This window comes from Pipra filicauda, unplaced genomic scaffold, assembly GCF_003945595.2.
Source record: "Pipra filicauda isolate LSUMZ 115617 unplaced genomic scaffold, ASM394559v2 scaffold429_size647294_pilon, whole genome shotgun sequence".
NCBI lineage: Eukaryota > Metazoa > Chordata > Aves > Passeriformes > Pipridae > Pipra > Pipra filicauda.
In genome coordinates, this window is record NW_024104564.1 from 607,433 (window position 1) to 631,752 (window position 24,320).

Below are 24,320 nucleotides of genomic sequence, written 5' to 3' on the forward strand. Positions count from 1 at the left end.
AATATTAATTTAGTGACAAACACCACTGCTGTGGGTTTTGTGTCAATCATTAGACTCCTAAAGAGCATTCTACTAAAGAAGATGCAAACCCTCATTCTGACATATAATGGTTTGATACTGGCACACCCATCAAGGCAGATACATTTAGATAAAATCATAAACAAGTTAAGAATAGTAATAGAATAGCACTTCTTTTTAAAAAGTCCTGAATCAGTTCCTTTCAACAGTGTGACAGTTACTCACTGAGTGTTGAAAAGATAAAGATGCTTGGTTTGCCTTCCTGTCACAGTAATACTATTTCATTTACATATTATGTTTCTCAAAACAGTAGTAATTTTAATACTGTAGGACAGACACCCAAGTGAGCTTCAGCAGCTGAGTGAACTGACACGGATATGTGAAGTAGAACAGCAGATGGTTACCTTTGTTTCTCAGCAATGGGTTGTGCATTAGCATTTTATGATTGATTTTTTTTGATTTTTTAAGTCATCCTCATCACCTCTGTGCCCATATATGTCTGATACTATTTCAGGGACAGGGTCACCAAAGCATAACAGATGGAAGTATAATGATTTCTGTTAACAGCAACTTATAAATTATGTTCCACTACAGTTCTTGTGCATCTCAATGGAACTTTTGGTTTTGATTCCTCCCATCTACATTTTTGAATCTGCTTTTTTCCACCACAGGAGAAGGCAAGCATAGGATTTGCAACCTGACCAGGGACACTATTCCCCTGTGTGGAAAAGGGAGGGGAAAGGAGTGACAGACCAAACTTGTGCACAAATCACGACTCAGGCCTGAGGCAGCAGCTACAATTCCCATTAGGCACTAACATAGTATTTCTGTCTAAATATTTCAATTTGCAGCAAAAAAAAAAAAAAGGCATTTTTCCCCATGGCAAAACAACAAAGAAAAATGCCTTTGTAAGAGACTTATAAAAACGTGTTTACAGTGGGCAAAATATTCAATCAAGTTTTATTTATTTGCTTTCAATACAAATGAGTTTCTTGAACAAACATTTCGACTGAAATGTCAGCAGTGGCATGCAGGTCCTTTTCTTGCATGGTTGAAATCTGTTTAGAACTAGAAATGAGCACAAATACTTGGTTCACTGTAGTAGACATTAGTCTTGGATGTTGCTTAGTGTGTTGCTTCATATTCAGTTACATTGCTTTTGAACACATCTGAGATTCCAGTCTCCCCATCTCTATTTAAAAAAAAAATAAAAAAAGACACATCAAGATAAAGGTTAAACTACCTCACTTTTGTCTGTGATAATCTGATCATGGAAATATCACAACTTTCAGCACACAAAAATTAAATTTTCAAGAGGGCAATGCAGCTTTTCTTGCCTTCTGAAATGCAGGAGGTAACGAGACAAATCAGCTGTGTACCTCAAATCTGGCACTTTGAATATTCCCTGAAAGATGAAGAATTTCAGTCTGGTACTTATAAGCTTATCAGCTCTTAATTTTATGCGTTGCCTGAATAGAAAGTTCAGTTCTTTAGTCATTTACAGAAAAAAAATATGTAAATATGATGGTGAAAACTTTTATTAACAGTTTACAATTTGAGAAATCACTTTAATTTAGAAAACAATCACACCGACTCCTGCAATAAGTAGTAAAAATCAACCCACATGATAAACTATTTTCTGGCAAGTTTTATTCAATCTGCTACAAATATGATGAGTTATGTAAATGACTAAGCATTTCACTGAGGTAAATAGAACTGTCAGCAAGAGTTAACTTTACTCAAATCAAGAATGAAACACTTTATTAAATGTAGCTTTATGAGAATTATATGAATTTTCACATTCAGCCTATTTTTGTTTAACACTTTGAACAATATTAGAAGATTACCACAGAGACAAGGTCTTATCTGCCTGCTCAGATTACACTGTACTTACACCGAGCCATACAGCATACCTGATTAGCCCTAAAAGGTCTCTTTGGTGGTTTTCACTTTTAATGAACTGGTTGGAATTCATTATACAATAATTGCAAGGAGGTCCCACAGATAAGCCTCTGTCTTTAGGGGGCGTGGTACTGACACACAGCAATTTTTCTCAAAAAGGAAGAAAATCCACACGCCTTCCCTGCTAAATGAACTGTAGATAGTAATCTGAAACCCTCCTTGAACACAGCAAGACACAAAGAGCACAAAAGAAAGTACATGACAAGTAGAGAAATGGGCTTCATTCAGCTCTCAGCTTACACCGTTTGGGCCAGGTGAAACCCCATCAGTTTTCAACACTGACAAAAATTGCATCCGTCAAGATAAAACTTCTGCACTTTTATTTTTGCATTGCAACATTTGAAAATGATAAAACACAAGTATTTACTACAGACAACAGGTAGTTCTGTAGTTCTGTACGTTTTCCTACTCCCTGGACAGGCACAAGGCTTGGAAAGCAATCAGGTGCTTGAATTCAGCTTTGATGCAATAGAACTCAAACCATCATAAAGAAATATTGCAGAAATGAGGAGGTGCCTCAAGATGAAGCTGCTTATCAGACTCAGTGGGGCACACAGATCATCAAAAATAAATTGAAATTGGTGCTGAAAAAGCCTAATCAAATTCTTCACATTTGCATTCACTACAGGAGAAGACGAGAGGTCCATGCTCCGAGTCAGTCATTGACTTTGTCAATTAAACTGAAGTTCAACAGAAGTGATTTTAAAAAACAAATAAAAACACCAAACTGAAACAGATTTTCCAAAGCAGATGATAATTCAAGCAGGAATTGCAACCCAACTGCAAATCAAGGTGCTAGACTTGTAATAGTAAGGTGTCCTATTTGTACCCTGCAAAAAAAAGGAACAAGATAAAACTAATACAGTTCTAACCTTTAGGAAGGTTAATACACAAGGTGATTCACAGAACTACAGAGAAGTCTAATTTGTTTCAGGAAAACAGAGCCATTAGAGTAAGATAGTCATTAAATATATTTGGAAACAAACATGCCTTTTATTCAAACAAACTACTTCACAAATGTATGTGGATTCTTTGAAAACGTGTATGAGGACAGATGAACAGGTGTTCAGTTAATTTATTAGTATATTTGCACCTTCAATAAGTAAATAAACCCCCCAAACAAACAAAACACACAGAAGACACACATTTTCAATGGTGTCCTTTAAAAGACATCAAGTCTTTCTAGGAAGAACCAGTCTCAGTACAGCACAGAGTAAGACAGCAAAGGCTCCATTATTGCCTACCTAAATTGGAGTGTGCTTGTAAGTGCAGGATCTTAAATAGAGACTTGTGGCCTGGACAGGGTGATAACCTGTGTATTATACCAAGTATTGTGCAATAATCAAATCTATAACTGACTACAAAGCACAGAAGCACCTCATACGTGATAAAATGTCAAATGAAATTCAACCTTAACAAATGAAAATGGGAAAAATAACAATACATATAATGATGGATTTGGAAGGTACTATTTACATTAGAAAAGAGGCACAGGAGTTAGTGGGGACAGTGGGTATTTAGCATGGGGAAGGTGGTTTTTTAACAGAAAGTCAGAAAGTGTCAAATAACAATCCACAGTGTACCTGTACTGTGAATACTTTACAGTACTTTTCTTAAAGAGCAGAATTTCTAGGAAAAGGTACAAGTGAGGTGATCACAGTCAACTGTACGACCTCAATTTCTACCTGCTCAGACAGGTGCAGAACAGGAGACATGGCTGTGGCCATAGTAAGGCCTACACCATCCTAGTGAGGGATTAGTTTCATAATTGAAGTTTATTAGCTTGGAGGACAGAGTTGTTTCATCCATCAATATCCCTGTGAAGACTTCTAAACACATCAGGATTAGACTTCTTTAATAGTAGGTACTATGTAACATTGAAAAGCTATTTGGGGAGACGGGGTAAAAAGGTGTTATAATATTTAATGATTTACTTTTATATCAGGCTGTACTTAGATTTTTTTCTATAAGTGCTCCACTTAACTATTACCCCAAATCAAGCCAAATTCTTAGTTCAAAGCAATGTAATTTGTTCAAGACTCCATAATAAAGTTAAACTACTTGTCCTAGTCATAGTGTAAAGAGCTGTCTGTGTATTTGCGTGGTTTTTTCTGGCTATCTATGTTAAGAATATCAATTATTTGGTAGGACTTTGGGGTGGAGAATGTAGCCTGGAGGTGTGAAAAAAACTTATTAGGATACTCATCTATGAGACAGGCTGTGCTTCTCAGAGGACAAAGCCTCACTATTGATTTCCCCAGTTTTACACTTCTCCAGAGCTCCTTTTAGTGAACCATGGAAGTAATTCCACCTCACACTTCTCATGGACAGCTGGCAATTCTTCAGCCTCAAGTTTTACTTTATTAGCCATCTATTCATGGAACTGACTTACACAGGGGCTTAGATCTTTTATGCTTCCTTTTTTGCTCTTGATCATCTGGTAGTTCACAGACATCTTGATTCTGGGACACGACAGATTTTGGAAAGATATGATACTAGGTTTCCATAGACACACTAAATTGCAAACAATTCCTTCACTAACCTTTTTCTCTCTTCTGATAATTTAGTCCTTTTGTATTAGCTTTTAAACTGCAAGAAAGTAAAGTTACTGTATCAGGGCTAGTGTTTAACCAATGCATTCAGCAGGTAAGTCATCTCCAGGAGCCCAAATGCTTTCCATACAATAAAGTTAGACAAAGTTAAACAGAGAGGACAGTGATGTGTGAGCAGATATTTGCACCACACCACACTTACTAAATCAAGGATTAAAATATATCCAGACGTTTAATGATTTCATCTTTGAGACTGTTCTGTGAGGATTCAACCCTTCTCTTCAGCCATACGGAAAAAAATTTTCTCTGTACTTTCAAGTACTTGAAGAGTTGTTCAGTGCAAGCTGAAATCCACACACTTTTCTGGTAAGTGTATAGGTAACTAGAGTTCAATTTAATTTTTAGACTGAAGATACAACATCTTCATTAAGAAGTTCTGGTAAAATATGGTTTATTCATCTGTCAGAAAAGGTCCTCAAACCCCCTGCAGATTCTCCACATGCCAGTAAATATGGGAATATTTGCACTGTCACATATGTTTAAAATTTTAATCAAAGTATGTCAATGCTTATGTAATGAGAGATTTTTTTCCTGTGGTGAAATGGTCGTAATGAAGGTTTCAGAATTACCGTATATGTTCAGATGAACTGAAAACTGCCTCTGTCTCTGAGCAGTCGGTCTCTTCTTCCAGACAACCAGCAGTAGGACAAGAAGGTATGGCCTTAAGCTGTGCCAGGGAAGGTTTAGGTGGGACATTAGGAAGAAGTTCTTTACAGAGAGAGTAATGAACCATTAGAATGGGCTGCCCAGGCAGAGGGTGAAGTCTCCATCCCTGGAGCTGTTTAAGATGAGACTGGATTTGGCATCAGTGCCATGGTCTGGGAACCACAGCAGGGTTGGATCAAGGGTTGGACTTGATGATCTCGGAGGTCATTTCCAACCCGGCTGATTCTATGATTCTCTGATTCAGCATTCTCACCCTTGACTAACTGCTTTCCAAAACATGCAAACCAGTAAATTTCATCCTTGATAACTGTCATCACAGGCTGCAAAATGCTTATCTATAACTATTGTTTTCATATTTTCAGTCACTTGGATCCCAACTTGCCAAGTCTGAGTTTGAACAAGCAGTACTGGAACCAAACCCTGGATGAAGTTGGATCCAGAAGCTTGGGCCACCAGCTCACCTCCACCTTCTTACAAATTTCAGACTCTCTGAAGAGTGACCTTTAGTATAGGGAGCTGCACCATGTCCACAGATCTCTAGGGGCCACAAATCTGAAGTTGTGGATGCCCCATCCCCGGAAGTGTTCAAGGTCAGACTGGATGGGACCCTGGCACTCCTGCCTGGAGCAATGGGTGGGAGGGTTCCTTCCAAGACTTTCTAGGAGTCTATATTCTTAGAAGCTACATAAACATATGCTTAACTCTTCCAAATAGTGAACTATTTGGGGAATAAAAGCAAGTTTTCCTCACATTCACTCCAAATTGCTCTTTTTCAGAAACATGACAACTCACACTGATTTAGAGAAGGCAAGTACAGTAGGAGAACATGGAAAGGGACAACATCATTGCCATCTGGATGGGAAGTAGATGACATGATGACATCCAGACACTGCGGAGTAGCCCTAATGACAGGTAATTATAGAAAGGAATAGTCCCAAAGGAAAAGAAATCCATCCTTTCTTTGCATAACCTCCCAGTTATGAGCTGTATGGTGAAAAAGGATGCAAGTACCTCAGGTTCACTTTTCACTGGATTTTCACATATTTCTTTTTTCTTGCTTATATATAGAATTAATTTGTGCCACATTTATGAATAAACTGTTCTCAAATTGTGAGAAAACTCTAGGACTTGCAAACCAAATTTTTCAAATTAATCAAATCACCAAATAACTGGGAAATAAAGATGACTTCAAAGAAACGCAATAAACGGGAATTGCTATCTATTCTCCAATATTCAATTCACAGAAAGAGGAGTTAAACTGACTGTGATGCATTTGTTTATACTGAAAATACTATTTTTGACCCAGCATTTATAGACATGAAATAACATTTACTTTCTAATTATGACACCAATATGACTTTATGTATAAGAAAAAGCATAAGAAAGATTTCCAAGAAGACTAATAACTGTAAAAGGGTCACCTATTGCACAGATGAGCATAAAACTTGTGCACCTTCCTTGTATCCCCCACCCTCAATACAACAGAATAGGCCTTTGGAGATGCTAAAAACAAATGCAGAAGTGAAGGCCCTGTTTCAGAATTAACACACTTCCTGCAGTCATGACAGACCTATTTAGGAATATTAAACCATGCCCTACTTTATCCTACTGCTTTTAAGCAATCAGTAAACTTTTAAAAAACCTGATAGGAAACCAACATCACATATCACAGACAGACAGTTTATAGTTTAAGTGCTTGAGTAAAAACCTTCTCTTATCATTCTTTGTACCCACTTGAGAGCCACTTAGTTGAAATAAATCTGTACAAGACAACAGCAAATGACCAGTAAAAAGCTTAATTATTCTGCTTTATATCTATGGTATGAAAGGGGAGTGGAAAAATAAATAAATCTACTGATAAAGCCTGGTTTTAAACTAAGTAATGAAGGAGGGTTGGGGAAGAGGACATGATAACTGGGCATAATTCCAGGGCTTAAACAGTACCTCAGGCTTTATGTCCTTTAATACAAGTCAGGTTTTTAACAAAAATCCAAAGGATTTTTGTCCATCACAGAAGACCCTTGCTTTTACATAGGTCTAGTTGAGAAACTGAGATGAGAAATCCTTGTACAGTACAAGGTGATCATCATCTCAAGATACTGATCTGAAACACTGCTACCCCCCCCGAACTGGGGGCATTGAGTGCAATTCCAGCAACCTGTCTGAGGCTTTACTGACCCCCAGAACATCAGGTACTCTCCTGCTGCCCTGTGCTCGCTTGATTTCACCCTGAAACTGTGCAACTACATGTAGACAGGCAGGGGTGAATTTACACCCTACTACTGGATTCATTACTCTTCAGCTCTGACCTCTGTAGGAGGTAAGGAGGTATTTGTTTCTAGGTCAATTCACGTAAATGGAGGGTGTGAAGCAGGACCCAGCAGCCTTTTTATTCTGAAGCAGAAGCAGCATTTTTCAAGTGAGAACAGCTGCCATAAGTTTAGTTTGATCATACCAAATAGAAATATCAGAGAGAAAAAGGAGGTGCTATAAACAGAACAACACTAGTAACAAATGAAGAGAGGATAAGTAGTTCACTGCATTTTCTTTCCGAGGTGAACTTTAGGCCTAAAAGTTTGTCTGTGAACATAAACATCTGTTTTAGAGTAGAAACTCTGACATTGAAAATTCTGAAAAGAAGTCATATACAATAAGCGATATGCAATATGTAAAAGAAACACAGGTGCTGATCTTGCCTGTTAAATTCATTATCCAGCAGTCCATGTTCTATCTGGTGTTGGCTGAATTTTGTGATAAGGTTCGCTATAGATAAGGTGCAGTCCAATATTTAACACATTTACAAATAAGATTAATAGATTAGGAACCAGACAGCTTTGTACACATCCCCAAGGACAATAAGGATTATAAGAGAAGTCTAAATTAACATCTTTGGACCAGCCTAAACCTGCAGGAAGGGGGAGTCACTCAAGAAAGGATTGAGACAACGCTCATCACCCAAAATCAGTCTGACTTGCTTCAGGGTACTCCCTGGCCCCAGCTGCCCAGGTCTGAAGCATTTTCCCTTAAACAAGTGTGTGATTTTATAGACCAGTGGTGCTCAAGCTCTCCTAAAACTGAAAAGATTTTACTTGCTCTATTACATTGGTTAAAACACTACCCTTACTGAGCTCTAAAAAAACCCAACCAAACAAATGGGACAAAGTCACGAGTGTGCTGTAAATTCACACTCTAGCTCCCTTTGCAGAGATGCTTCTGTATTATTCAGTTTTCCAGTAATGTCATTTATCTGGTGTTCAGAATATTTAAAAATTAAGAATGAAACTAAGCAAGTAAGTACAAACAACTAAGGACAGACTCTACTGGGTAGTGAAAACATTTACAAAATAACCTATAGGTACAGCAAGAGGTTAAAAACCAAAAAAAAACCAGAAAACCCACATAACACACACATAAACAGGTTTATACTGTGGACTCCTGTTTTTCCAGTGATCAAACTCTTTGAGAGATATTTTTCTTTCAACCGCAGGGTACCTGAATTAGAGACTGGCAGTATCTGATCCTTTTTATGTACCTATCCATAAACAAAGCTTTGTTATAGCCACCATCAATCCTGTCCAATGCCTCCTATGCAATTTACTTTGTGTATTTATTACAACAAAACCTCATTATAACAAATTGAAACTATACAGCATGTCCCTGGAAGTATTCCCTACAGAATGCTACAAAGTCTTAGCTCTGCTTTAACTTCCCAGCTCCATTCCGGAATAAACATGGGCTACACGTACTAAGTCTCATATTCAGAAATACAATTTATAAGGAATGTCATTTGTCAGTTTGTCTTCAGTAGCCAGCATCTCACACATAGCCAACATCTCACACATTCTAAACTAAATTATGTTCAGTCACGTCGGACAAAAGAACATGTCTAACTCAAATACTTACACTTAACGGGTAATTGAGAACTGATCCACTAAATGAGCACTTCTAATTACAGAGTCCTAGGTGGGGGAGGAAGGGCTTTTTATCTCTATAGCTCTAATTTCCTGTATGCCACACATGTCTTTCATGAACTGAAGCAGTGAATGTACATAATTATAAAATTCTTTTTGCAAATTAATATAGTTAAGGCTGAAAATCCAGTAATCAGACCATAATAGTATCTGGCGATCTGGCATTATGACAGCATTTACAGCAGCTAAACTCATTGCACTCAGGGTTTTTGGCAAAGTAACTCTAAGCTGATACAAGAAATGATCAGATACAAGAGGACCAGGAGAGGAAGTGGGATCTTCCTTAGTTTTCATTACCTTTTTTTCCCCCCTGGAAATTAATGCAAATATATCTGCCCTACATTTGAAAGATGTTGAAGTTGAAATAGGGAAGTTTTATTTTGCATCAGTGTGGCAACACGTGTTTTTAAATTACTTTCTGTCTTCATTTTTTATCAGATATTTTGAAAAGTGACATCGCGTTGATTGGCAGAGAGCAGAGATCATGCATATAAAAAGGTGGAAACCAGAATACACTGAATATAGAACCGAATTTGAACAATATCAATAACTTTTTGCATTTTAAAGGGGAGAAAACTTTTTCCAGTACAGAGGGCTGATGATCATCCAAAATTCTGCTCTTAGCTCAAAAGGAGGCAAGTCATTGCATCTCCTTTCCTCTGCCACTATTTGACTTTTAGAACTAATCCCCTTATTTGGCACATAATCACATTTTTAATCTAAAACCACCTTATCTAGACCCCCAAGATTTTGTTTTGCATGCATTTTTCAGGGGACGTTGCTTTACTTCGTTGAGATAATACATTGCTCAATTATAAGCTCTATGCAGCTGTCACTCTTTGCCAAACGTTCAGAAACATAAATGAACTCTGACAAGCCATTTATCTGGTAATTCAGTGTCAAAGAGTAATAATATCACTGGGCTTTGTGTATTATCAGTGTTAAAGCAGAACTGGACTTAAAATGCAAATTGAAAGCACCTTTTGTATATCAGAATAAAAAGTACTATAGTTGGTGCCCATCCTGTTAATCTTTTAGATTCTCAACTAGCTAAGAATAAAAATGTGTGGATAAACCCAAATGTTACACTCATTAAACCAGGAATTAAATGCTTAGTGAATGCAGTGACACCTTTGGCTACTACAGTCTTTGGGTGTTTAAGAAGCAATACCTGCAATTTGTCACACTGCCTAAATCCCCAGCGAGCTCATATTCCCATCACAAGAGCAGAGAGTTACAACAGAACAAAGTACAGTGTGCAGCAGAATGGAAATTCCAAGAACATCTACTAAACTTTCTAATTTCCTAAGTAAAGGCCACACTGCAATAGATGCCACAATCCTTTCCTCACTCAGTCCTTGCTCAGACACTTGGTCACAAAGCACATTGTCAGATGTGGGAAAGCAGTGGTTTTTCCTCTGAATGTCCCTTTGGCCAAAGAGTTTGCTTCTTATTTTATCTATTTTTGTTATAAATAAACACCAAAACATGGTGGTTTGGGACATCAAAGTCCAACTCCTGGCCATGCACAGGATCACCTCAAAAATCACACCATGTGCCTGAGTGTCCAAATGCTCCTTGAGCTCTGGCAGCCTTGGTGCTGTGCCCACTGCCCTGGGGAGCCTGGTCAGTGCCCAACCACCCTCTGAGGGAAGAACCTTTTCCTAATATCCAACCTAACCCTGCCCTGACACAACTTCAGGCCATTCCCTGGGTCCTGTCCCTGGTCCCCACAGAGCAGAGCTCAGTCCCTGCCCCTCCTCTGCCCCTCCCCAAGAAGCTGGAACTGCAGTGAGGTCTCCCCTCGGTCTCCTCCAGCTGAACACACCACGTGCCCTCAGTGTCCTCCCACGGCTTCCATTCCAGACCCTTCACCATCCTCATGGCCCCCTTTGGACACTCTCTCATATCTTTACATTCTTCGTATATTCTGGCACTCAAAAGTACACATAGTGCTAAAACTCAGCTGGAAAAGGGGCAGTACTGATTTTATTGGGGCTAAACCAGACAGGCTAAAACCTTAAACAAAAGAAAAAAACCAGGACAGTAATATGATGTATTTTTCCTGTGATTAAGGGTTTTTTCATGTTAAGTACAAAGTTGAATGATAGGTCATGTAACAGAATGAGAATTTTACTCCAGGGAAGCATGAGATAGACAGGATTAAAAAATAAGAAAAACCCCAAGCTTTAAGCTATTGGATTTATATTCTACAGATTAGTTGTCCAGTTTGCAGACAAAGCAAAGTCTCTCCTTGACCCATCCTAATTCTTCTATTATGTATTAAATATTAAAACAATCAAGATTTATGCTGTTATTTTTTTCTTTTTAACCATAATCCTGCACAGATATTTTGCTTTGTAATCACTCAAAGAACTGCTGCATGTTAAATCTAGCAATCACTGCTAAGGTCAACAGCTGACACATGGATTATCCTGAGAAGGTGGAGAGAATCTTACAAAAAGAGAGCATGGAAACAAAATTATTCATTTTAGAAGGGGGAGTTGTCAGAAGAGGATAGTACATGAAATGGCATGTAGAGGATGTAAATCAAGGGAGTATTTTTCTCTTCCTATCTTGACACAAAAAAAATGTGGTCTCCCTCCTGATGACACCCCAAAACCGAAGTAAGAAGCACAAGTCAAAAATGAAAGGTAATGCCTTGCTATCAAGTTCTTCCTGTATTTTATTTTTATCCCTTCCTACTTCAGAAACACTTTTTAAGTCTATATGTCATCACAACCCCATTTTTTTGTAAAAAAGTCTTACATGGAAACATTAAGTAGAATTTCCTTCCTCTCCTACTCAAGTTTTTAATAGAGCCCATTGACAACTTTCCTTTAGCTCGTTCTTTACCATGCCCAACCAATATCAATCTGCAATTTCTCCAACTCAGCTAATTACCATCTGTGCAGTATTTAGCTCCAGACAGTTTGAAATCCCTGAGATTTCTCATGTCTCAAAAAAAAGACGGCTTATCAAAGCCACTCTTCGGGGTCCTTCATAAAGATTTGTGTTTAATAAACTCAGGCAGCCTTTTATCCCTTTTCCATCCTCCTTCAAAAAAAGACACAAGCCTTTTTTGCAACAGTTGACTAATGGCTATAATCACCTGAGGCAATTTCCCAGATCCTTTAAAAAAGTAAAATAAAAAACATAGCATCATGTGTTGCCACTTAATTTAGCTCAGAAGAAGAGACAAGTTTCAAGTATGAAGCAAAACAATGAAGCAATAATTGATCCAAGCCTTCCCTTGGAAAGCTTCCATTCCATGACACTTTCTCCTGCCCTGAGCCAGCAACAATTTCAGCAAGAAGCAAAGCAAAGCCTGGAATATGGTATTGATAAAGATACAAACATGTTTAAGGTCACCTGGAATTGTGAACAGCCACATAAAATTCACACTAAAATCAGGTTGCCGGTGGCTTTAATTCCAAGATGGCAGTCCTATCCAAAAACTAAAAACAAGTGCCGACAGTCACTCTTTTGGGAATCTATTATATCTTGATCTTGCTTTTTGTTAGGCCAAGTATCTTCTAATCACCTAGCAGGATTTAAATATTTACTAAATGTCTTTATCACACCAAAAGTCACATTACACTGGATGGATTTTCTGAACGTCCATATTTTCTGTCCTGATGAAACTGCCACCTAAAGCTGCTGTTTTAACTTCTCTATCTGTAGAGAAATCTCAAGACACTGGTGTATTAAAAAAGTTCACTAGAAAGTAAGGACTGTAAATGAAAAAAACCCACATTGGTAGAAATCTTGGAAAGGAAAACAATAACTTTTAAGGCCCCAGGACTCAGAATAAGAATTGTAGTGAAAACAAGCACTGCCAGTTGACACCAGTCCATCAACAATAGCTAAAGGGGGTTCTGGAATGGGGATGGCTAAATGACTCCCAAAAGACCACATTTTATTCAGGTTTTTTATATCATTGAAACACAATAATGTATCAGCTGAAGAGAATTTTTTTGAACATAAGTGTGTGTTCCCTTATTTAGGCACTAGAGAAAAGAACACACAGACTCTGCATTTAACTGGTAATGAAGTAAACATAAGTGTAGTAAGGGACAGTCAGAATACTAGTAGAAAATATGTTCTCCCCTTTTTTTTTTTACCATTTCACACTCACTAGTGCAGAAACATATTTCTCTTGGATTTGTTACATTCCTCAAAACCATTCATAATGTGTATTAATTGACTAGTCCAAAATTTCTACACACTGACTTTCTAATATGAATGAATATTGCAACACACAAATTTTTTAAAAACTGACATCCTGGATGCTTTTTGTCCATACATGCCCACACATACTGTAGGTACCCAAATCATGACTGTATCTTATTTCAGATCATGAAGACATTTCCATTTATAATAAATCATATAGTACATTTTCTCTCCTTTTAGATCTTAGTTGCATATTTTGAAAGCAAAAATTAAGAATCATGTTTATCAACAACCCCATTATTTCTAATTCATTGAATAATACACAGTGGAGACAAAGATGCCTGTAAAGAACAAGGAATTAGAGCCAAAGATAACACACATGACTTCAGAATTTGAAAGTATTTAGTGCAGATCTTTTATTCTATAAGCAAATACCAAGTTTAGGAGTAGGACCAAAACTTTGCATTTTCAAAAATGTTTATTTTCATTTATCTCCATATCAAACACAGCCATGGTACCTTTTACTAAAACAGCTATTCCCATCTAGCTATCTCCCCTGTTCACAAATGGCTTTAGGCTTTAAGTTGTGACTATATTCCCTCAAAATTAAGGCTATTCAGGTATTATCAGTTTCCGTTTCTCTGCCTTCCTGACTCCTCATTGCTTTCTCAAGTTCTTCTCAGAATGAATTAAGAAAATTAATGGAAAGAGGTTTGTGGTTAAAACATTTATTTCCATCCAAGAAGTACAACTGAGAAAATGGAATCCCCATTAAAAAAAAAATTCTCAGGCAAAGCATCTCTTTTCTTCTAAGCATGTATCTCCTTCCAGAAGGAGAGGGATGTGGGATGTGCCTTCAGTAACAACAAAGATATTGTAATATTCCAGTACACAAGAACTAATAGGGTTGATGATCTTTCCATAGTAAACAAACAAGGCAGGCAAGCTGAGGAAAACGGTGCCACAGCTTTGTGGGGATGGTTGTTTATAACAAAAACGACAAAGGAACTTTAATAAATTCCTTCCTGGAATTTCTCCTCTAGCTCTACGTTTGACTCTTTTAAAGGCCCATGATGACTTCCCAAGGTCCCTTCCTCCACCCTCAGGTACTCCAGAGCAGTGTCCTCAAACTGATGATAAATTTGCTCTTGAAATAAACTCTTTCAAGGCTCCTGTGGGACCCCATATCCTCTGAGATGCTGGTATTTTTCTAGTTTATTATCACCTCAAATTATGTTATTCCTTCCTACAGAGAGACAGCATTTTTCTGAACTTTCCTAAAAGGTATTTTCCTCCTAGTTTGAAAATACTGCACTCCAGAGGAATAAAAAATCTTCTTCAAGCAGTAGTATTACTGCTGTTTTACCAAACTTACCCTTCTGAATCTCTGCACACAACCAGCAAGAGAAGCACCCACGGGGATGTGTCCGAGGTGAAAGCTGATACAAGTGATGTGCCTGACCTGCTCCAGAAACAGAAAGCCAGTGGGTGGAAAATGACAAAGTATATTTATTTTTACCATAGTATATTAGAAGAATTTGTATTGCTGAAAAAAAAAAAGATTAGAATTGTACAGTCATAGTGAGTTGAATTCAGAAAACAAGTTCTGTGGAAACACTGTTGGTTGGATCAGATTGTGCAGGTGGATACCATTAAATGTTGGTTACCAATCACAACAGAATGATCTTCAAACTGAACATGAACGTTTCCCTTTGATGGTAAATTCGTATTTTTTTTCTAAATACAAGGCAGAAAACTGTGTCACATGTACTTTAAGTTACAGCAGCACACAGTCCTGAGGAACAAGGAAAATGGGGTCAAATAACTCATGGCAGCCACTGAAGAATGGGATGTGTTTCAAGGCAAAGAAACTTGCAGCAGCAATGCCCTGTCAAAAGCACTGTTTAGGGGTTTTATACAGCACAAGAAGTCTGGCTTGAAGTGACAATGGGGTGACGGCAAAGTGAGACACAGATGGATTAAAAGATGAAATGCGTGAGGTGACTACAAGAGGTCCAAGGTGAGCATGTTCAGGTGCCCAGAAAGAAAAAAATCTTCAAGTTCACCATCAGTGGCCTCTTCCAGTGACCCCTCAAAACCCCTGAGGTTTGCAGAAGATACTTGCCAGGGAGGGAGGACATGTTAAATACATCCCAGGCTGAACATGGCATTCTGAAGTCACAGGGACACAAAGAAGGTGGGAAGAGACAAATCTCCATATGTTATCCCATGAAGTTTTTATTCAATCAGTTTGTGCAATTAATGTAACTTAAAAATTAGGGAAAGTAGGCGAGCATTCTGACCCTGTAGATGCAGGGGTAAAGATATGACCTGTCTTCAGGTAAGTCTATGTTTTACTTTTAAAGCATGTTTAAAGCTTAACAGGTATTCTGGGTGTCTCTTCAGCCAGCTAACAAGTTTATTCACAACTCTGCAGAGAATAACACAATGAGACTCAGCATAGTCCACAAGACCTTAAAGAAACTACCTGACATAAGCTCCAAGCTTCCTGTACCTTCCCTAATATTGATCTCTGAGATAACAAGTTTAAAGGAAATAGCAAACAACCTTATTCACAATCTGCAAATTGTGTTGTTTCACAATGCAAACACCTCTCAAAACTTCAGTTCCAATCCCACAAGTGAATATTGTGAATTCTCTCTTTACTGATTAAAAGGACAGTGCCACAATTAACCGCAGAATTTAAACCACCATTTTTTTAAAGATGCCATAAAGGTATGGGAAAAAGGATTAAAACAGCAAGTTTGAGTTAAACCAAGCATTTAATGATTTAATTTCTCCAAGGGGTCTAGAATATATACACATCTTGCCTCCTGAATCACACTGGATCTTGATTATAACTTTTTCCTCCTTCCTGTCACTACATTTATTCTAGAAAATCATTTTTGCATGAGCTTGTGGTTTTCATTAATTAAAAAAAGTAACAAAGGTGCCACACCAATTTTTCTGTCAAACACCCCCAAACTCTATCAGCAAACTCATATGAATAGATATAGTGAATTATTAAGTTTCCTGATTATTTACGTGAAATAACCTGCACTACAGTTTCCTAAGAGAGCTCAATAAAGATTCAAATTACTGCATTTTGGAAATGAACCCACAATTTTAGAAGAGTAGCAAAAAAAAAAGATTTATTTTCTTTTGTAAATGTAATGTAATATATTAACACAATGTGACAAAAATACAGTACTGCACAGTACAACACATGCCTGGACAAATACTTGCAAGAAATGTGGAATAAACTGTATCTTGAATTTGACAAACTGAACTCTGTGTTGATGAAAGATAAGCCTGACAGGAAAGGGACTGAGAAAAGTCTTTCTAGCTCTTTCCCTCCCCCTGTGACTTCCCTGAGGGAGAGCTTTGAACAAAAATACTGGTGAGAAAAGAGTCTGGAGTTCCTGTTTGATGGTGGCAGTGCTCAGGGATACTGTGAGGATTCTCTGTACCGTCTCCACTGGTGAGGCTTTGCCTTTCCAGAGGTTTTGCACTTCATATCTTCATTACAGAAAATGCCATGATGGCAACATTATCTTCTCCTAGTACACAATTATTGCTGCCTGCTATGTCCAAATGTGTAATGCTATAAAAGCTCTCCAGCACTCGTCAAAATAGAAAAGCCACTTCCACAAAGCACAGCATTTAAAAGCTGTGGTCTCCAAAATGGCACTTCAGAGAATATTTAACATATTTAATTCCTATTAGGAGTAATAGGAGCTAAGTATGCATCAAAAGATAATATACCTTCAAGTTTTAACATATATTTGCCATTATGGATGAAGTTACCCCTAAGTACTACATGAAATAACTGTCAGTTCTTAGATTTTTCCAGAGTATAAATCTTTTCTATTAGTATGTATAAGGCATAGCTAAATGTGGCTGTTTAAACAGAAAAGAACAGGCCTAATCAGAGAGAGTGTGATGGTTTCTCATAAAATACAGGGGACAGCCTTTGTTTGGATTTTTCCTGCTATCTCAAGATTTTTCTGAAACAAGCCTATTGTAGACATCACATGCAACTGTTATCTTGGGTTCTTTTCATTGATTTAAAATTTAAATAATAAGCTTTGTTTTTATCCTCACAGTACTTCTAAAAATAATAACAGTCAGGATAAGAAAAACAAACAATTTTATCTCCTAAATATTGTTGTTACACAGAAAAAGAATATGACAATATCCTCTCAAACACTTAACAAGGGTTAGAGAACATTAATATATTTTCAAAATTATTTTCAAAGCAGCACAGTGATTCTGAAACCCTCAGTTACCCAACACCAGTTTATTTCCCACATCCTTAATACTTTACTTCAGAGAATGGTATCTAGGTATGAGCAAAGGAAACTAGGGCAGAGCTTTCCCCCTCACAGGTCATATACGTGTTGCTGTGCCCTCATTATTCCCAGGTACACCTCCAGGAATAAGCATATCCCGTGGCTTTTACTGTCTGAGACATTTTGGGATTATTTTTGCTCAGCAATTCAGGTTGTGGGAGAGAAAACTTGCCTTTCCAGGGAATTCACAGCAGCCCAGTGATGTGCCTGACAGGACACACAGAAGGGAGGAGTCTGCCAACAGATAGAGCCATTTCTGGATACCAAGGAGAAAGAAAAACAGGCTTAGATTTTGGCGCTGTCCTGTTCTGCTTGTCTACATTCTTCTCAGGATGTTAAGTCCCAGTTTTTTGGGTTCAGTTTTCTTCAGTTTCTGTAACTTCTTCCTCAATCCTAATGGCTCCGTGATCCTTCCAGATCTGCTTAGGACATTTTTCACTTAATCAAGTGCTGAGATCTAAATTTCACATAATTTCTTTGAGAGTAAATTATTTTTTCTTTGTGTGTAGCCTCTTCAGCAGTAATTGATTGCTAGATGCAGCAATTTTAATCATCTAAAGACTGCAGTCTAAGTGGTCTCAAATTGCACTATATGAATTAAGGAGATGGGTTCAAAATCTCTATAAGCAAGTTAGTGCATAAATGCAGAAATAAGTGGATTTTATTGTGAAAGAAATGTTTCTATCTAGGGAAGCCTTTTAAAAATACGTAAACTTATTACAGAGGAGGCATAGAGACAGTGAACTGGGAATCGGTGTATTCCGTTTCTCCCAATACAACAGTTAGGGAACATTTTATGAATATTAAGAAGTTAAACCAGAGACTTTCAGTTTCTGTTTTGCTCCACCTAACATAACACGAGTCCAACAATCCCTTTCTGATTATATTATAATTAATCTACTGCCTTACAAGTAATCCATTAAAAACTCCCAGGAAACCACATGAGAAAGTAGACAGAATTTCTTTAAATACAAAAATGTTACAAACTTGAGCCACTGGAAAATTTTCCAAAAAATGGAAGGCAAAGTTATTAACATGATGACTTTTTACTTGTGTTCTATTATCTCAGGGAACATGTTGGCACTGTGCTTCAGCCTGATGTGATCTGAAATTGCTGTGAAATATAAGCAGGCTGTATAATTAAAGCAGCAATTAACCTTGCTTTTGAACAGCTTGGGAATTACATTTTGATTTAGAGGCACACAGCAGATCTCTGCTTCCAGTGTCTTTTCTTTGCATCAAGGAGATCTTGGAATTTTTGGTAACCTGGTCCATTCTATTTGGAAGTATCTGCCTGCCTGCTCCTTTGGATCTGTTGGCACTGAACACAGCAGGAATAATGATAAATGTTTTAAGGCTGATCAATTCTGAAAAAAGAAATCACAGTCACAAGCACCATTTGTGAGCAGATCATGAAGAGGAACATGTAGAGGATTCACACTTTGAATGAAAGAAAAAAACAGTATGAGGTCTATTCTCAAACCAATCCATGGATCTTTATAATGAATAAAAAATATAAAAGGAACTAAGAGGAAAACAAGAGAACAGGTCTCAGAAGACTTTCTAAACAAATGAAGTGACAAAACCAAGTGGGGAGCAACATTAGATTCCCATCTGCATTGTGATTCATTAAGAACTCGAAACATTATGCAATAAAATGAAGTCTTGATTTTATTCCAAACTGAAATAAAATCTCTGCATGGTAAGGATTTGTTTTGGGGCACAGGACTGACTTGTTAATTAAGGGGGGCAGCTAAGCTCTGTGAAAGCTGTTCTGCCACTCTATGAAGGTTTTGCCCTGAAATGGCCTTATTTTGCTCTTCTATGTCATGATTGCAGCAATTGCCTGGAAACTACACCCAATACAGAACTGATGGTCAGTAAAGAAGGCTCAGGGGAAGGGAAAGACAATGGATTAGACACATCCACAGCCACGTGTTGAATAACTGTCAGTAACGATTCTGGTCCCAGAGCTGGACCCCCAGCAGAACTGATGGAGACAGTGAGCAGATGACATGCACTCAAGCTGCTTTTGCTCCTTTTCCCATCAACCTCTTTCACTGGCATTTTCAGACAGAACCTTTTCACCTTCTCTTACACTACCCAGAACAAAGTTTCTTTTCCACTTAATCCAAAAGGATTACTATCTTGGCCACCTTAAAACACATACTAATAAGAATAACAAACCTCCGAACAGCTTTCAGTCACCGCAAGCTTAAAACGTACTCCCCAAAACATTTGATTTTTGTGCAGCACTGTGGCAGACTTCAGTGGTCTGAGACTCACAGGGTGGATAGCGTGCCAGTAACCAAAGTTAAGTGCTGATGGAGAAGAAAGCTTGTTCCACAGAATTCCTAAGAGCCTGAAAAGCCAAAGTGCAGCCTAAGGTTATCACAGAGGAACAGTGTGCTGCAAGGACTAACAGCTATAAATAACACACAAAGGAAACTGTTTTACATTTGTTTGGTTTTGAGCACACATACAAGAGATGGATTAGAGCTTTTTTCTTGTGCAACACATCAGATTAATTCAACAACCTCTTTGCCAAAGAGTGCTCTTAAGGGACTACATGTTCCTCTACTTCCAGGACTTCAATTTTCTTTGTTCAAACTAAGACTACTTAACAAAAGTTCAGCTTCTGAGATCACATCTCTTGTTTTTGACCCTTGGTAGGGTTCTAGCTGCTCCCTGCAGCATTGTTCTCTCTCTCAAATCAACCCAAACCTCTTTAGTCTTTCCTACTGTCTACCCCCTGTAGGGCTTCACTCCACAATCCATCCCCTCTGGAGCACAACACACAACAGATTCTATTCCTTTTATCTTTCTATGCCCTTTCCTTCTCATTTTTCAGCAGCCCCCTCCCCATGCTGTCCTTCTTAAAGAACAGGCAATCTTATACCATCAATCGAATTTTAGCTCCACAGCACCAAGCACAACAGTTTCAAGAGCAAACCTAAAATTCCTGTAGGAAAGTGAAGCATTTAAAAACATCCCACTCAAATTGCAGCCCTGGCTGGAGGGCAAAGAAATGGGGATCAAAGAAATGGGGACCAAATCAGTGCCATTTTTCAGAGGTAACAAGAGCAGCAGCCTGTTTACTGACTGGACTGAACCTGCACCAGCCACCACTTCTGCAAAGTACCTGAGCACCAGAAACCTGGGACACCAAGTCCCTGCAGTTTGCTCTCAGCAGAACTCCACCCTTACACAAACCAGCTCTGTGCTCCTGTCTACTTAAACAGTTCAAAACAAGTCACATGCAAACAGCTTTCTTCCTCCTTGCATATTATTAGTTCAACATTTTAATAGCCTCTGGCCTGTGAGATAAGAAACTAATTCTATTTCTCTTCCCTGGTGATCAGCACCTGTCTTATGGCAACATACCATTTTTAGTACATATTAGTTGGATAATAAAAGCTCATCCATGGCAAAAACTTCACAGAGAAAAGGAATGAGTAAAATCTCAAAATCCTGGCAGAAGAAACCAACCATTTCTTTCCAGTAATGGCAAAGTTATTTTGCCTACAACACTGGAAAAAGAAAAACAAAAACACAAAAGCAAACAGCAAAGTCTACTCAGGTGTAACTTCGATGTTTTCTGTGGTGCAGCAAATGACAAGTCTAATTGCTAAACCATGATCAAAATTATCTGATCCACAGTATCACCAAAAGATTGAATTAAAATTTGTATTACACTAGAATATACAGTCTGCATACTGTTGGCTATAGTAGCTATATTCAAAATTTGTGCATAAGGCAAACTGTTAAGGCTGTTAGAAACTGGTGTTAAAAAGACTACCAGGCTAAGTTCAAAACCATTTTAAAAAGTACTCACAATTTGTCCGTGGTTTTGAGACAACAGCTATTACATTTGCAAATGTTACACTAGAATATGTTCCATCTCACAATCAGCAGCCTTATGACTGTTAAAGGAAAAAAAAAACCAAACCAACATTTCCATATGAATATATGTTATCTGGATATCTTGTTATCCCAGCTGACAAGAGGAGCCAAAATCCTGACCAACTCACCATCCATGTGGATATTGGGCATCCCGGGTGAGAAATCTATGGAGTGCCAGCATTCCCAATATCCAAGGGGCTGCAGAATCTGCCCATATGCTCCCTCTAAACACAACAGATTGATACCAAAGCAAAGTAGTTCAAATGTTTTCGGTGCTCATCTATCACGGCCAACAATCTGCAAACACTTTGGAATCACTTTCCTTAGTCAGACACTACAAGTGCCGGTTTTAGCTTGAAGCATAAGCTTCCCATTCAGAGGTGAAGAGGTTCCAAAGACCTGAAAATCTTCCCTGCTTTGAGGAAATCTGGGTTGGAATTTGGCTTTGAATTTTTCAGCAACATTTGAGGATGAAGGGTAAAAACCAGGCAGTAATATAGTTGTCTAAAAAAGCAAGTAAAACTGTTGATTGGCCTTTATTTAGGGAAGATATTAAATAAATATTATGTTGGTAATGATGGCAAAAAAAGATTCAACACGTTCTGAAGATTAAAAAAATATACTGGTAACTGTTTGGGTTTTTTTAGAAAAAACATTACAGCATGACATCTTGAAACTCCAGTTGTTAGTGTATATGCTGCCGTCAAATACCAGACACTCAGAAAAACTGAAATTAAAAAAAAATCAAAGTACAGAAATGTACATAAGACTCAACTGCAGTAAAATTTTAAAAAGTGTAGTTGGAGAAGAAAAAGAGCTCAAAGACTTCCGATTTAATAAGCTGAGCAAACTTTTCTTTGTCAGAACACTACTAAAATATTTCTCAGGTTGAGGAAGACTTCTTTAATTCAAACTACGGTCTTGGATTCAGAGCACCTCATCGCAAGTTTTATCACAGAAAATATATCCCAAATATATTTGTTGTCTATCTCCAACAGGCTTGATCTTACATTGATTTTGGCAATTTTCTGCTCAGCATGGAAGCAACCACTGATCTTGATCTACTCTACTGCAGCTTGTCTGGGTTTGTACATTCACGAACAGACACAAACATTAAATTTCTACTCCAACTACAAAGCCAAAGATTCCTGTAGAGACAGAAATATTGTTTGTATGGGTAACTCAGCATTACTCCCAACTCCCAGAATCAAGCCAGGGTGGGACTCAAACATGGAGTCTAAATTTTGGCAATTACGTTTTATGTAAAAAAGTTATTTTGCTGTTTTAAAACGTTATTTATTATTGATAATTTGACAAATGCTTCAGACTTCCCTAGTGCTACACTAGATCACTTAATGGCCCGTAACAGACAAGCTTCTTCACTTTTGAAGGGTTTTTCTTTTCCTGAGGTAAAGCAAGAAACATTCTACAGAAATTTTCTATCCACTTTAGAGGGACCATTTCTGTGAGAAACACTGAAAAGACCTTTTGAATTTGCCTCAGAAGCAGCCAGGGCGACATGTCAGTGCGGGCGTGGCAGGGCAGTTGGCGTGGCGGGTCGTGCAGGCAGGGCACAGTCACCTCCTCGCTCTCTCTGCTGGCCTGGCAGGTAGGTCTGTGGCAGTGGGTATATACATATTTTTTTTCCCCTGCAACTCACCTCGACCCAGCAATGGTTTCCAAAGGAGCGAGAGCCGTTGCTGCTGCTCTCAGGGGGAGTGTGCTAACCCAGGCAGAACCCCCAGGAAGGACGCAGCCGTGCAGGTCTCTGGCTGCCCAGAGTGTCTGAGCCTGGCGTCGGTACCAGAGGACAGCGCGAGAGACGCCTGCATACGATGCGAGTAAATGATTTGCTGTGCTTAGTGGCAGAGCTCGAGTAAGAAGTGGAGAGACTCAGAAGTATTAGGGAAAGGGAAATACACTGGTGGAGTCATACCCTCTCGACCCCAGAAGTCCAGCAGGAAATAGTGAAGCCCTGCCCGTCCTACCATCAGGCAGATGGAGCAAACCAAGTAGAGGGGGGGGAATGGAAACAGGTCCCTGATGGAAGAGGTAAAGGAATCCCCTCCTGACCCCCATCACCTCCCCGGGTGCCCTTAAAGAACAGGTATGAGGCCCTGTGCCTGGCAAGGTTATGGAGCAGATCATCCTAAGTGCAGTCCTACAGCACCTGCAGGATGGACAAGGGATCAGACCCAGCCAACACGGGTTTAGGAAGGGCAGGTCCTGTCTGACCAACCTGATCTCCTTTTATGATCAGGTGACCCGCCTGGTGGATGAGGGGAAGGCTGTGGATACAGTCTGTCTGGACCTTTGACATCATCTCCCACAACATACTCCAGAAAAGCCCACAGCTTGGACAGGGGCACTCTGTGCTGGGTCAGGAACTGGCTGATGGCCGGGCCCAGAGAGTGGTGGGGAACGGGGCTGCATCCAGTTGGGATCCAGTCACCAATGGTGTCCCCCAGGGATCAGTGTTGGGACCAGTTCTGTTTAATGTCTTTATTGATGATCTGAATGAGGGCACTGAGTCCACCATTAGCAAATTTGCAGATGACACCAAGCTGGGGGGAGTGTTGATCTGCTGGAAGGCAGGAGGGCTCTGCAGAGGGACCTGGACAGACTGGAGAGATGATCTGATTCCAGTGGGATGAGATTCAACC

General features: G+C 38.7%; 1 long non-coding RNA gene across 1 annotated transcript; it reads right to left on the reverse strand.

The window, feature by feature from the left end:
* Positions 1–964: 964 nt before the first annotated feature.
* LOC120324124 lies at positions 965–23,636 on the reverse strand. The gene is made up of 3 exons (XR_005565137.1): positions 23,318–23,636; positions 21,590–21,677; positions 965–1,210 (listed from the first exon to the last, which is right to left on the reverse strand). It is a non-coding gene; the product is annotated as an uncharacterized LOC120324124 (long non-coding RNA).
* Positions 23,637–24,320: the final 684 nt, after the last annotated feature.